The sequence below is a fragment of the Mus musculus genome, chromosome 5, assembly GCF_000001635.26.
Source record: "Mus musculus strain C57BL/6J chromosome 5, GRCm38.p6 C57BL/6J".
Classification (NCBI taxonomy): domain Eukaryota; kingdom Metazoa; phylum Chordata; class Mammalia; order Rodentia; family Muridae; genus Mus; species Mus musculus.
The window spans coordinates 146,885,155-146,901,158 of NC_000071.6; the positions used below are offsets into that span (position 1 = coordinate 146,885,155).

The 16,004-nt window shown below is 46.2% G+C and overlaps 1 long non-coding RNA gene across 1 annotated transcript; it reads right to left on the minus strand.

The window, feature by feature from the left end:
* Positions 1-9,885: 9,885 nt before the first annotated feature.
* On the minus strand, positions 9,886-11,943 carry Gm10858 (predicted gene 10858). Its single transcript, NR_165291.1, has 2 exons — positions 11,846-11,943; positions 9,886-11,070 (listed from the first exon to the last, which is right to left on the minus strand). It is a non-coding gene; the product is annotated as a predicted gene 10858 (long non-coding RNA).
* Between the last annotated feature and the right edge of the window lie 4,061 nt (positions 11,944-16,004).

Below are 16,004 nucleotides of genomic sequence, written 5' to 3' on the forward strand. Positions count from 1 at the left end.
CAAACTCACACACTGGTAGTAACTTTTAAAAGCAAATCTAGGGGCTAGAGAGATGGCTCAGCGGGTAAGAGCTCTGACTGCTCTTTTGAAGGTCTTGCATTCAAATCCCAGCAACCACGTGGTAGTTTCCAACCACCCGCAATGAGATCTGACGCCCTCTTCTGGTGTGTCTGAAGACAGCTACAGAGTACTTACATATAATAATAAATTAATCTTGGGGCCGGAGCAAGCAGGGGTCCTGAGTTCAACTCCCAGCAACCATCCGTACAGCTACAGTGTACTCATAAAATAAATAAATAAATCTTTAAAAGCAAACCTAAGGGGCCAGGAAAGGCCAGGTATGGTGGCACACGCCTTTAATCCCAGCATTCAGGAAGCAGAGGCAACTGGATCTCTGTGAGTGACAGCCACAGAGGAGATCTCTCGGAAGGAACAAACAAAATACACACACACACACACACACACACACACACACACTCAACTGTATTGTGCTATAATTTAAATACAATCGTGTAGTCATTCATGGTGCATTCACAGTGGGCCCATCATCATCCGATGAGTTAGTACTTCCAGGTAACCCTCGATCCCCTCAGGATTTGCTCTCTATGGCACTGAATGCTCACAGTACTTTCCTGTGGTTCCCACCTTTCCACCCCTGACCCCAGTAGCGACTTGATTTGCTTTCTTCTATGCTATTGATTTCCTGCAAAGACTGGCCGTGTGCCTTTAGGATGTGTCAGAAGTGCAATTGTTTCCTTGTAAGAGTCATTAAGCTGATATTCCAGCAATTTGTATTTCCTGTGCCCTGGAAGTTGGGCCTAAAGGCTTGGCTAAATACAGTTAAACAACACAGACAGATACAAAAACCTTCACAGATGACTTCCTGTCCGAGTGACACCGGGGTGAGGACTGTAGGTTTGAGTCTTTGTCCTTCCTTCCTGGGAGGAAGGATAATCCTTGCCATTAGAGTCCTCCATCTTTATGTGGGAGGACCATCTGCTTCTCAAATAAAGTCGCCTTCCTTGTCACTCCCACGTTCCAACTTAATGGTGAACAGAGGGGCTTGAGTCTGGCAACCGGTTCAGTTGCCCCCAGGAGTCCATGTTCTGAAAATATTATAATTCGTAGGTTTTAAGTAAGGCATCGTTACCGTCTCTCCTGACCACGGAGCTGTCCTTCGTGTAGTATATTATTTACTTAAAATGCAAAGTTATCCGCCCAGGGTTCTGCTTGCTTTCTTTTTAAAGGCCAGCATTAAAGGTTCTGTCATTCCCCCCTGCTTCAGGGTTATTTGTAGAAATCACACAGGATGCCATATAATACAGATGGCAGCTGTAGGATGGGAAGAGACCAGTCCATCTGTCCCCAATAGCATAGGCTGTAACCATTACTATGGGGCCTTTTAGGGGTTAAGGAGCTAAAGTCCCGTGGGCCTGGGTTTGGGATCATGGCCTTTGATTGGAAGAACACGCATCCCTTGAGGATGCAGTCATGGGGATGCTTCCCAAGCAAGAGATGGAAGAGATGTGGTGTAGGCTCGTCAATGACTGATAGATCACATTTGAGATCCTGAGCCCGAGCCCTTGAGGGTCTGGGGTTTTAGGGCCCTTGGCATGTGCTCATGGCTTTGGCCCTGTTGGCTGACATTTTCTTTTAGCCCTGTTTGTACTTCTTAGGGACAGGGGGAACATATGCTCTGTAGGAGTGTGGGATCCATCTCTTGGGAAATCTCTATCTCTAGTAAGGGTTTCTTGGTATCATTTCTATGCTCTTTGGGGACTGGCTGCACACAGTGAGCTTCTTAGAGTTCACCACATCTGCTCTGTACCACACAACTCCCAAAGCCTGAAGGCTGAAAGGTCAGGATTTAAGAGGAAATGCTTATTTTTGTATTTTTATGTGCATGAGTGATTGCCTATGTGGATGCCTGTGCACCACATGCATGTAACTCCCATGAAGGCCAGGAGCGGGCACCAGATTCCTTGGGACCGATTTGCAGGGGGATGTCTGTAGTCATGGAGGTGCTGGGAACTGGTCATCTGTAGGAATAGCCAGTGCTCTTAACCATTGAGCCAGATCTTCAGCCCCTGAGACTCCATTTTAATTAATTAATTTTTTGCCTTGTTTCCTTTCAGATTGGCCTTGAATTTGCTCTGGTCCTCCTGCTGAGGCCCCTTGAGTACAGGGATTACAGGCATGTGCCGCTAGGCCCAGCTAAGATTCCATATTTGACTTCACATAACTCTGACCTTTCTCCTTTGTAATACAGCAGGAGGCATGCATGAACAATGGGGTAAATCCAAATGATATTTTGTATGTACTGTGTACATTTTTTTTGACTCTGCAATCCTGACTATGATTAACAAATCATTACCTGTTGGCTGTGTGAGGCATCTGTTACCCAGGGAACCCCATTTCCTGCCTACCAAAACCCCTCGCTCAAAGCTTCCTGGGAGAAAGGCTAATCTTTGCCGTTAGAGTCCTCCATCTTTACGTAGGAGTACCATTTGTTTCTCAAGTAAAGTCACCTTCCCTGACACTCCTATGTTCCAACTTAATGGACTGTTGGGTGGTGAACAGAGGGACGTGGGTCTGGCAACAGTTTCAGTTGCCCCCAGGAGTCCATGTTCTGAGGTTTTAAGTAAGGCATCATTATAATCCCTGCCTCATCTCTCCTCTGCCTCTTTCTCCTTGAAAAAGGGTCTCTCTGTTCAACCCTAGCTGGCCTAGAACTTGCTGTGTAGACCAGCCTGCTCTATCTTTCCATCCCCCAATACAAGTCAGAGGGTCACTGGGGAGTCCTAGCTGACCTCCTCTCGCTCCTCTCTTCTTCTTTTTCTCTCCCGCTTCCCACCCCTCTGAGACAGGATCACATTGCGTAGCTCTGCCTGTCCTGGAACTCTATATGTAGACCAGGCTGGCCATGAATGTCTGAGATCTTCCAGCCTCTACTCCAGCTCTCTCCCCCAACCCCACCAACAACTGGTAGGATTAAAGTGTGTGCTTCCATGACTAGATAATTATTGTATAATTACTACTGTTGCCAGTAAACTCTTACTGTGCCTATTTATTAATGAAACTTTGTCATAGCTATACAGGTATGAGAGAGCCAGAGAGAACGAGAGAGAGAGAATCAGAAAGAGAACGAGAGAGAGGAGAGGAGAGGAGAGGAGAGGAGAGGAGAGGAGAGGAGAGGAGAGGAGAGGAGAGGAGAGAAGAGAAGAGAAGAGAAGAGAAGAGAAGAGAAGAGAAGAGAAGAGAAGAGAAGAGAAGAGAGCAGGTAGATTTTTAGTCCTTACAACTTCTTCCCACTGGCTGTAACTTTCAATGATGGTGCTGTCACAAGGAGTGACAAAATGCCAGTTCACCATCCTTGTCCTTTCTTCTGCTTTTATTGCCACCCCACATCCATTGGTAAGGATACCTTGCTTCCTGAGATGGGCACGACTTGTGGCTTCTGTAGCAGTAACATGGCTGCCGCTAGTGATAATTAGTAAAAACTCATGAGAACGAACAGGAACGGGACTTAGGTGTGTGTGCAAATAAACTAGACTTTCTTGTGGGGTAGATATGCTAGTTTATGCAGTTTCATGGTCTGCCCTGGGGATCGTTTGCGGGGCTTTTACTTTTTAAGTCTGCATTGATGTGTGCACTGGAGCCTGGCATACTCTCACTACATCCCTGGCTTAGGGATAAGAAACAGAACAGAAAGGGACTGACATTTTGGGTCCACATAGACCTGGTTGGACACTGGCTCTGCCACTTATTTGCTAAGTAACCTGATCTCTCTGAGAGACGAGATGCCCAGGAGACATGCTAGCCCAGTGTAACAGGGAATTGGTACATTGTGTGCAGTGATAAACTCTTCAAGTGTAAGCATCTCAGATGCTATAAAAGTCAAATACAGTTCCTGGTAATTAGGAAGTTTCTTGATTTTGTTTTGTTTAATTTCTTGTTTTATGACTTCCTGAGATAACGCACTATATAGCCCAGGTGGGACCTCACTATGCATCCCAAGCTGTCCTCGAACTTGCAACCTTCTGTGTTAGCCTCTGGTGTAGATAACTCCAGTTACACATATGGATATGTAGTTATATATATATATATATATGTATGTGCGTATATATGTGCAATTATGTATATGTATGTGAATGCGTATATGTATGTATATGTATGTATATACGGATATATGTATGTGAGTGTGTACATGTATGTGCTTCTATGTATGTGCAACTAGTGTTTACTGTGCCCTCTGTATTAAGCTCTTTAAGACAGATTGGAAGGCCGTGAGTCAACTGCATTTAGACAACTTACATTCTAGATGAAGTCAGAGTCATGTTCTATGTAAAGGGTTTTAATCCTTGATGATGGCTTCCAGGGGAAGTCCCAAAATACCTCTGAGGAACATGGATTTTAAGAATGCTCACCATGCAGTGGGTAAGAGCACCCGACTGCTCTTCCGAAGGTCCAGAGTTCAAATCCCAGCAACCACATGGTGGCTCACAACCATCCGTAACAAGATCTGACTCCCTCTTCTGGTGTGTCTGAAGACAGCTACAGTGTACTTACATATAATAAATAAATAAATCTTTAAAAAAAAAAAAGAATGCTCACCATGTTAGCTGCCCCAAGGAAAGGTCATGTCACAGCTAGGGTTTTCCTGCTGTGAAAATTGGGAGTGGGGCTGCCACCGGAACCATGGGGTAGAAGACTAAATTGGTGGTGACAGATTGTGGAATGGGGGCTCTGTAAACCACGAAACATTGGAAATGACTGTGTCTTAGTTAACTTCTCTCTTAGTTAGGGTTTGACTCCTGTGAGCAGACACCATGACCAAGGCAACTCTTATAAAGGACAACATTTAATTGGGGCTGGCTTACAGGCTCAGAGGTTCAGTCCATTGTCATCAAGGCAGGAGCATGGCAGCATCCAGGCAGGCATGGTGCAGGAGGAGCTGAGAGTTCTACCTCTTCATCTGAAGGCTGCTAGCAGAATACTGACTTCCAGGCAGCTAGGATGAGGGTCTTAAAGCCCACGTCCACAGTGACACACCTACTCCAACAAGGCCACACCTTCTAATAGTGCCACTCCCTGGGCCTAGCATATAGAAACCATAACAGGTCAGTTGCAGTTTGAAGGTATCAAGAATAATGTCCCCAATTGTGGGACACAGTGATGAAGAGGGGGAGGGAATCACTCCAGAGCGGCCTTCTCCTTGCCAGTGGCTCAGAAATTCCCTTTCCAGTCTTCATATTGAGGACAGTGAAGGGCAGCAATGGTGGGAGCTTGTGTTTTCTTCTGCTGGGTCATCTCTCTACCAAGGAGCCAAATACCCAGTTCTCAGGGACAGAAGAGGTTTGTGTGTGTGTGTGTGCATGTGCATATATATGTGTGTGGAGATTCTTGTGAACATGTATGTGTGCAGGTACATATGGATATGCATTTATATATGTGCATGTGAGTATATATGTGTAATTATATATGTATATATATGTATATATGTAGGTGAGTGTGTACATGTAAGTGCTTCTATATAATTATCCATGCATGTCTGTGTGTGTATATGGTGTGTGTGTGTGTGTGTGTGGTGTGTGTGTGTGTGTGTGTGTGTGTGTACATAGTGTATATATGCATGTCCAAGAGGTGAAGCAGCCCTAGGGAGATGTCATGCGCTGTCAACAGTTCTGGAACATTCCTCAGTTATTAGGGACCTTCCTTCCCTTTGAGGATTTGGGGGCTGCAGGTCTCTTTATGATTCTCAGACAAATCACTAGCAGGTGCTCTGAGACCAAGAAAATAAACACAGAATGGGTTTGCAGGGTATAGCAGGTCCTAGAATCCTCCTGGACGCGTCAAGAATACTGGGGCCTCTGAGGCCAGCCTGGTCTATGTAGTGAGTTCTAGGAGAGCCTGAGCTACATAGTGAGCGCCTGTCAAAGGAGAAGAAGAGGAGGAGGAGGGGGAGGAGGGGGAGGAGGAAGAGGAAAGAAAAAGGGAAAAGAGAATGCTGGAGCCTTACCCCTATAAACTTTCTGGATGGTGTTGGTCCAGGATGAGCTCTGGCCGTGGAGATCTGAGAGCTTCATTGAGACTCTAACAGAGATCCAAGGCACGAGGGAAGCGAGTTTAGGAGAAGTAACACCTGTTAGCCTCTAGGAGGCGCTAACACTCCCTTGTAACGGATCCAAAACTCCCAAACGCGATCCAAGTGCAGGAAGATGTGATGCCCCCGTTCTCTTTTACACGCTGTGCTCCTGTCTGCACACACACAGCATTAATTTGTTGTTAGGCGGGAGAGATGGCTCAAAAGTTAAAAGCACCTCCGCTGGGTCGGACTCCACGCATCACACGGTGGCTCACAACCATCTGTAACTCCAGCTCCAGGGCATCTGACACCCTTTCTGACCTCTTTGAGCATCACACATTAAGCACACTGCTACACAGACATACATACAGGCAAAACACCTATATACATAAAATTAAAAATAATTTAAAAATATATCATTTAGGGCTGGAGAGATGGCTCAGTGGGTAAGAGCATTGACTGCTTTTCCAGAGGTCCTGAATTCAATTCCCAGCAACCACATGGTGGCTCACAACCATCTGTAATGGGGTCTGATGGCTTCTTCTGGTGTGTCTGAAGGGAGCGATGGTGATGTACTCATATGCATAAAATAAATAAATCTTTAAATATATATATATATATATATATATATATATATATATATATATATAAAATTTGTGTATGTGTGTGTATGTATATATGTGTATATTCACATTTTTGGTGATTTTGAGTAGTATTGGCTATTTGGTGTGAATATCATCTGGTTGACTTGGCTGCTCCCAGTAGATGGACTTGGCTATTTATTTGCATTTATTATAATTTGAATTGATATCAAAACTCTCCTTTTAAAAACATTTATGGGAGACTGAAATATGGAGTGTAAAAAATAAATTAATTTAATTAATTAATTAATTAATTTATTTATTTAATTTTTTTTTTGGTTTTTCGAGACAGGGTTTCTCTGTATAGTCCTGGCTGTCCTGGAACTCACGCTGTAGACCAGGCTGGAGAGATGGAGCAACCACATGGTGGCTCACAACCATCTGTAATGAGATCTGAAGCCCTCTTCTGGTGTGTCTGAAGACAGCTACAGAGTACTTACATATAATAAATAAATAAATACATCTTTAAAAAAGTAAAATAAGGGGCTGGAGAGATGGCTCAGCGGTTAAGAGCACCAACTGCTCTCCTAAAGGTCCTGAGTTCAAATCCCAGCAACCACATGGTGGCTCACAGCCATCTCTAATGAGATCTGAAGCCCTCTTCTGGTGTGTCTGAAGACAGCTACAGTGTATTACATATAGTAAATAAATAAATAAATCTAAAAATAAAGATTTACTCTATAAAAAAAGTAAAATAAAAATTTTTAAATGTGTTTATCGGGTTTTTTTGTATGGTCATGAGTTCAAATCCCAGCAACCATGTGATGGCTCACAACCATCTGTAATAAGATCTGATGTCCTCTTCTGGGATGTCTAAACACAGCTACAGTGAGTGAGCAGGGCCGGAACAAGAAGAAAAAGTGTCTGAAGACACCTACAGTGTATTGTCATATAATAAATAAATAAATCTTTAAAAGAAAAGATGTCTCGAAAAAACAGAAAAAAAAATAGAATAGTAGTGTGGTCTCTGACCAATAACATAGAGGTCAACAGCCTATAAAATACATGTGACATCTCCCCTAAGGATGGATTCTACTGACTGGGGGCTAAAGATGGAGGCCTAGGGAGGGAGAGTCTGGGATAGATACTCTGGGAGATTTGGGAGAGATGTGCCTGGGTGAGGTGTGCAGATCACAAAAGGTCACCAGGTCATTCATTAACAATAGCCACTCCCAGCCTTCCGGGTAGAAACCAAGTGTTTCCTCCTTTGAGAAAACACCCTGCATGGTTAACATTCCTGGTTTCCCGGCTGATCTGTGGATGCAAGGACTTTTGTGCCCCTGACAGGTAAAGGACACCAGGACGGGCAAGAGTTAGAGGTCACCTAAAGACTCTAATGCTTTGGCCTAGCCTTGTGTCTCCTCCCTGGTTAATCAGCATTAAATGTACGCCACCCTCCCACCTCCAATACAAAATAGTATGCTCCAATCTTGGATATCTAATTTGATTTTTTTTTTGAGACAGGGTTTCACTGCATAAATAAATCTAAAAATAAAGATTTACTCTATTTAAAAAAGTAAAATAAAAATTTTTAAATGTGTTTATTTATTTTTTTTTGTATGGCCATGAGTTCAAATCCCTGGCTGTCCTAGAATTTGCTCTGTAGACAAGGCTGGCCTCGAACTCAGAGATCTGCCCACCTCTACCTCCTGAGTACTGAGATTAAAGGCCCATGCCCTCACCACCTGGATGACTTGATATTCTTAATTTATTGGTGAGGGATCCACGTCAAAGAAACATTTTCCCAAAACGCACTCAATGTTTGCCATTTTTTTTCCTCCTCTGAGGGGACACCAAATCTGCAGCTATGGCATATACTTGGTTGCTCCAAGGTCCATCTGTTTTGCCCAGAAAGCTGATCTGGGCCCCAGTGCAGCAGGCTGTAACCAATAGATTGAAGACAAAAACCTAGATAATGATGCTGGATTTTGTAGATCTATGTGGGCAAGGTAGATCTTTTTTTGGTTTGGTTTGGTTTGGTTTTTTTCCCGACTTAATGGATTTAAGTTTTTACATTTTTTAATTAATTTTTTAATTATCTGTGTGTGTTTGTGTGTGCATGTGCATGCAGTACTTGCAGAGGCCAGAAGAGGGCGCCAGATTCCTCTGGCTCTGGAGTTACAGGTGGCTGTGAGCCGCCTGACGTGGGTGCTGGGACCTGAACTTGGGTCTTCTGCAATCTCTTCAGTTCTCAGACTTTATTAATTGTTTGAAATTCACCTTTCACAGCCCAGCTCAGAATTTTTCCTCTCCGAAGCAGTCCTCGGAGCCCACGGAACCTGCTCCTCTTCTCTCCCGGGCTTTACCGGCTCTTTTTTTTTTTTTTTCTTTTTAAGATTTATTTATTTATTTACTTTTTGTACATGAGTACACTGTAGCTGTCTTCAGACACACCAGAAGAGGGCATCAGGCCCTATTGCAGAGGGTTACCTCTGGAAGAACAATCAGTGCTCTTAACCACTGAGCCATCTCTCCAGCCTCATTTTACCAGCTCCTTTGTTCATATTTCCTTAAAGTACTGATCACATGATGCTTATGTGCCTGTCTCTTCTGACCCCTTCGCAGGACAGTCTGATGGTGCAGAGCTTGGTATATGTTAAATATTTAATAAACACTGGATGACTAGATAACTGCCCATCAGACCCTGTTGCAGTTAATATTATTTGGGGGGTTTCTTACCCCACTTTTGATCATTTAGTACCTAAATAAAAGACACAAAGCCTTTATATTTATAATAAGCCTTAAAAGCACAAGAGCTGGCCAAATATCAACCCTCTGTGCTATTTTGCCTTCTTCCCTGTCAATAACCTGGAGATGTGACTTGCCATGTTCTGCCTAGGCTGTTACTCTAACAGGCTGGCCCTCATGGTCATGTATGCTCACAATCTACCTTACTCATGGTGACTTCTTTCTCCAACACTCACAACGCTTCACCCTCTGCCTCTGGGAGGGGAGGCTCCCGGATTCCTTTCCTTCCTGGCTGTAGGTTGCACCATTTCTCGGGCTGGAATCCTCAGCTCCATAGAAAAAGAGAAATGGTGGTGAGCATGCATAAGCAATTGTTGCCTTTTTTCTTGGCAGTGGATATGAGGTGACCAGGGGCTTCCAGCGCCTGCTGCCTTGATTTCTCCCCCTCAGCGATGGACTGCAGCCTTGAACTGTGAGCAGAGCAGGTCCCTGCACATCAGCATTGCTTTTATTAAGGTATTTTATCACAGCAGCAGAGAAGCAAACAAGATGTCCAGCTGGTTCTTTCTTCAAGGAATGAGGGCGTGCGGTCAGCTGAGGATAACTTCCAGCTCTGTTGCCTGGAGACTGGACAGGGACTGGTTTGAGGACGATGCTCGTGGGGCTTTAGACAACTGCATTTAAGTGACCAGGGGCCGTCATGCAGTAGTACCGTGGAAGCAACTGTATGTCTACAAGCCAGCAGCTAAGCACAGGTCTGAAGCAGAGGGAATGCTGAGCCATCAAAACTGCAGTTCTGTCTTCCTCCTCCTCCTCCTCCTCCTCTTTCTTCGATCTATTTATTTTACGTGTATTTGAGTACTCTATCTGCATTACACCTGCATGCCAAAAGAGGGAGGCAGATCCCAGTATAGATAGATGGCTTTGAGTCATCATGTGATTGGTGGGCTTTGAACTCAGGACCTCTGAAAGCATATACAGTGCTCTTAATCCCTACGCCATTTCACCAGTCCCGGTCCCAGGTTTTAAAATGGTTATTTCGATCATGTTTGGATAGCCTCCAGTGCAACACCCATCCTGAGGAGAATGAAGAAGAGGAGCGAGGATTTAGAAAGCCTTTGAGTCAAGCCAGCTTGGAGGTCAGCTGCAGAGAGGGAAAGGAGGTGCGCTGCTTAGTTTTTGTCAGCTTGACACAAGCTAGAGACATCTGGGAAGAGGGAACCTCAACGGAGTCTTGTCTCCATCAGGTTGGCCTGTGAGCATCTCTGTGCCTTCATCGGATTGGCCTGTGAGCGTCTCTGTGCCTCCATCGGATTGGCCTGTGAACGTCTCTGTGCCTCCATCGGATTGGCCTGTGAGCGTCTCTGTGCCTCCATCGGATTGGCCTGTGAGCGTCTCTGTGCCTCCATCGGATTGGCCTGTGAGCGTCTCTGTGCCTCCATCGGATTGGCCTGTGAGCGTCTCTGTGCCTCCATCGGATTGGCCTGTGAGCATCTCTGTGCCTCCATCGGATCAGCCTGTGGATATGTCTGTGAGGCAGTCCTGATAGCTGAGCAGGCGCAGAGGAAGCAGTGGTCCTCTACAGTTTCAGGATGGACAGTTTCTTCTCCAGGGTGCTTTGTGGTCATGGTGTTGATCAGAGCAACAGAAAACAAACTAGAATAGGCGGGTTTAGAGAAAGACTAAGGAAACTAAGCACTAGAAAAGCAACCATAGATTCCACTGAGCATCTGAAAGAAAAAAGTCAAAGAGAAGACAAGAAACCTGCCACACGTTTCTGACAGAAAGGCAGACAGATCCAGCTAAGTTTATGGTGGCTCTGTTTCTAGGGGCTGTTGCTGGGGAGTTCTGGGAAGGAAAAGTATTTCTCCCTTTGTTTTTGAGACAGGGTTTCTCTATGTAGCCCTAGCTATCCTGAAACTCGCTCTGTAGAGAGGCTGGCCTTGAACTCATAAAGATCTGCCTGCATCTGCCTCCTGAGCGCAGAGATTAAAGGTGTGTACCACCACCACCATCACCTGACTGCCAAAGTTTCTCATTAAAAGAATAATTATTCTGTCATTCTCTTTAGTGCAGCTTAAGGTGAAGCTGTCTTCCTAGGGATGGTTCTTAGCCAGGTCTCTGACCCTGGAAATGTTAGGTGTCCAGTGTCGTTCATGTCAAACAGTCAACCTGACACAGAGATTCTGTTCTGAGCAGATTCCCCTTAATGGATTTTTATGGCTGTTCTAACGGTCTCTTTACTACACAACCTGTTAGTGTGTTGAGGCCACACTGCAAGCCACATGGTGGAGTGCTGGGATTATAATTATTGATTTTAGTGTTCCACTTACCAGTAAGAATATGCTGCATGATTAACAAGTACAAAATATGAGAGCCACGGCTACAAGAAGACAGCCTCAAAAAAAAGGGGGTGCCCCAAGTTCTGTACCTTCTGTATCTCCTGTCCCCTGCGGTCCTTCTGGGGTGCAGGCCACATCTGTGAGGAGCGCTGGATCCTAAAAAGTCTGACAGATACAGCCACGTCATGACGTAGCCAGCCTGACACAATTGCTTATCTAGGAAAAGACGGCTTCTGCGGTAATCGTTTCCAAGATGGAGCCGGAAAGAGGAAATGGGTAATTACACAGGACTGCAAGACATGCAAATTTCTCTTTGTTCAAAGCTGGGTCTTAAGCCGCCTCCTCACCAAGAGGATTTCCGTGCCATTTAATTTGTCTCTGAGTAAGTAAAGTCAGAGAGGGCGTGGAGGGCAGAAAAAAATTAATAATAAAGACATGAGCCGGAAAATGAAGAACAGCCGGCTTCTCTAGAGAAGCCAAGGATATGTTAATGTCAGTGACATGGATTGTCAAAAGTTAGCATGGCCAACTTTTTATCAAGTTTGAGGAATGGGTGAAGGATATAGAAGCCATTGGAGGAGCTTAGTGGTCTCTCCTTCTGGGGGCCACTATGTCTCCAGTGCCCAGCCCTGGTGCCCTCCTAGCTTTGCTTTCCGGTACCCTTCGACTGAACAGAGCCTGACAATATGGTTGAAAATCAGCCCCTTGTTTTGCTTGGGTGTGGGCCAGGCTTGGTGCTGTTTTGTTCCGTGTATGTCACTCCTCCAGGCTCAGGTCTAGGAGTCTGCACCCACAGTGGCAGGTCCCACTGGCCCACAGCACCTCATGCCGTCTGAGAATTGTTGCTCAGTTTTGGTTAAGAAGGTCAGTCTCTGAAAAATCGTTAACTAGGGGGTACCCAGTACCCTCAAAGTATCCTGCATTCTCATTAGGGGCGTGTAGTCATTGAGTGATAAACATCCCCACACTCCTTGAGTTTTCCAAGATTATGTCTGCCTTATTGGTCTCACCCCTGGACTCCTAGTGCCAGCGATACTTTGTGAGATACTTAGAAAGAATAACCACTGTGTAAGAGTACTGGGAAAGTACATTTCTGATACACACGGTGGTCACAGAAGCACGCAATGGCCTTGCCAGGCGTTTGTGCCGTGTTAGCCATTGTAAGTCATGGCTAGAGGATATGAGTGGGGCAGTGCCGGGGGTTTCCTGGAACCCTGTGTTCTACAGTGTCCACAGTAATTCCTGGAGTCACTCTGCAGCAGACACCGAGGGCGGGCGCAGCAGGTACCGGACACATGGGGCTGAGAAGAGAACACACGGGCTGGGCCAGGGCAGGGATGGCCTTCTGAAAAACTCTGGGTCGCCGCACCTGGTTGTGTTTTTGGTTTGGTTTGGTTTGGTTTTGTCGGCCAGGAGCACAATGAGACATTCATGTCTCGGTGGTATGAAGAGTATTGTACCCCACAGCACAGGGGCCACATCCGCAGGCTCCAGGGGCTGTTGGTAGCTGCAGCCGCCACGGGGACTGGGGTTTTAGGTCAACTTCATTGGCCTTGATTTTTCGCCCAACCTACAGCCAAGGCAGAAGGGTGGGCTGGCAAAACCTGGCCCCAGCAGTGCTGTGGTTTATGAGGACCTGGGGATCCCTGTCAGGACAGGAAGCCACTAGTAATGAATTTGCTAGAGGCTGAGGGCCACACTAATTATTAGAGAAGAGGCAGAAGAATGCCAGGGTTTCCATCCTGGAGGACTTTGTTATGAGATACGATACAGCAGGAGGGGGGTGTGTACCTGGCGGGCCCATGCCAAGATGCCCTCTGAGAAATCATGCCATGAAACAAATCTGATATAAAGAAAGTTTATTTGGGGGAAGGGAAAAGAATGAGGACCCAGAAGACAGGTAGAGGCAGACAGATGGGAGCAGAGCCGTGAGGGTAGAGAAGGGGGGGGGGAGGGGGACAGAGAAGGACAGGAATGGAGAGAGACCTGCCAAGAACACATGGGAACAGGGAGAGAGAGAGAGAGAGAGAGAGAGAGAGAGAGAGAGAGAGAGAGAGAGAGAGAGAGAGAGGAGGAAGAAGAAGAAGAAGAAGAAGAAGAAGAAGAAGAAGAAGAAGAAGAAGAAGAAGAAGAAGAAGAAGAAGAAGAGGAAGAAGAAGATGAAGAGGAAGAAGAAGAGGAAGAAGAAGATGATGATGAAGAGGAAGAAGAAGAGGAAGAAGAAGAGGAAGAAGAAGAGGAAGAAGAAGAAGAAGAAGAAGAAGAAAGAGAGAGAGAGCACCAGGCCTGTGGGTTAGAGTGGGAAGTCTTTCCAAGCTGCAACCAGTTTTTGCTGAGGTGCCATCTCTGTGGGGCTGCTGGGGGAGTGAGAGTTGGGGGAGCTGGTGAGGAGGTGCTGCCACTGTGGACAGCTCTTCAAGTTGGCAGTAGACTGAGGCAGGAGAGGTGAGCCACCGTGAACAGTTCCTGAAGCTCCTGTGATGGCTCCAGGCTCAGGAGATGGGCCGCCATTTTGACAGGAGCCGCCATTTTGGACAGCTCCTGTGGGCCATTCTTCTGCAGTAGCTGTAGGGTGGGGTGAGAAGGAGAGAACCAGGGCTACCCTGATGGCTTTGGTGGCACATCTGCTTTTGTGGTGCTCAGCTCAGGACTATAATCCCCCCTTTTTGTTTAAGGCTGGTTAGAAAGGGAGAGGTGAGAAAGAGGGAAGTCTTTCACCTGGCTGCTTCCTGCTGGCCAGGGGCATTGGAGTCCTTGGAGCATTCGATTGTCTTTCTCAGGATACAGTTGGGTGTTGCAGGCCTCTGGCTCTGTAACTAGGGATCAGTGATCCTGTAATTATGACTGGATAAAGGTCTTACTGGAAATCTGTTGTATTTGTTGTTGGAGAGTTTAAACAAGTTTATAAGGAAGGGTGTAATTAGTAAGCCAAGGAGAGGAAGAGGGTTAAAAAGGATAATATCTGCATCCCGTACTGGACTGCCAATGATCCACTGGCCAGAGGCATCGAGCTGTTTCTTATGATTTTTTGTTTGTTTTTCCATCTGACTAAAGAGTTGGATCTTGTCTTTCACTATACCTTATTGGTTAACATAAAGGTGGCATTCCTCCCCAAGGAAGTGACAAAATCACTTCTCTCTGCTGTTAGTAAATCTAGCTGATACACAGAGGTTAAGGTCTGAAACCCAAGATGGTATGACAGGGAAGCGGGATCAATATTATCAATAATAATGTTATGAGTATGAGGACCTTCCAGGTGCTTCAAGCCACTTCTTTTACCATGTCTATTCCTAGGGTTTTGGGAGCATGGGATGCTTGTCCTCTGTACTTGAATTGTGCCTGATGGGCAGCTGTGGTAAGTGCTGTAGTCGAGCTTACCAGTGTCCCCCCACCTCCCATCTGGGGTGACATGGACCCTTATTAAAATATAAAGGGTGGATCATTTGTTTGTGCAGTGACGGAAGTTGCCATCATTGGAAACCAGGCATGCCAGTTTCAGCCATGTAAACTGTACCGAGGCCAAGCTGTTTGTGGGAACAGAGTGAGGCTTACATCAAATCCGAGTCTGTGGAGGAAGAGAAGAAGGGCGGCAGAATGAACTCTGCTGGAGAGTTTCCAGAAGCTCCCAGTGGGAGCTGAGAGACAAAGAAGCCTGGGAGGGAATGGAGGAGCTGTGCAACTCCCAGGATGGAGCTAAGGTTATAGAGGCCCAGAAGGGCGTAAGGAAGCTGCAGCTCCTTGGAGGTCGGGGGTGGGGGGGGGTGGGGTGGGGGGGACAGGAAGGGGTGGGAGAGGAGCACGTGTGTCCAAGTGTACAGTCTGGAAGAGGGAATGACTGGTGAGCCTGGAGACAAGCAGATGTGGGGAGCAAAAGAAACCGAAGCTCCCATTTTGGCTAGGTCCTTTGAAAGCAAAGGGATGGGACAAGTTAGATTCACTAGAGAGGAACGGGTAAGAGAGATACCCCTAAGAATACAGCTAAGTGGGGGGGGGGGTGGTGAGCCTGGTAAGGCTGTCCTCCTACTCTCATGATAGAGGAACAGAAAGAGATGCGGATGCCCAGAATTTTGTCAGGACTGGAACAGTGGCTCTGGGGTCCAAAAGGAAGGAGGCTGACACCCTGATACTGCGATAATTACCTAGGAGTCCCAGGCAGTGGTCAGGCTAAGGGAGTCCTGGCCCCTTCAGTTGTCCATGGCTAGACCAAGGAGATTGGCTGAAAGGTGGTCAGGGTTTGATGTCCACATG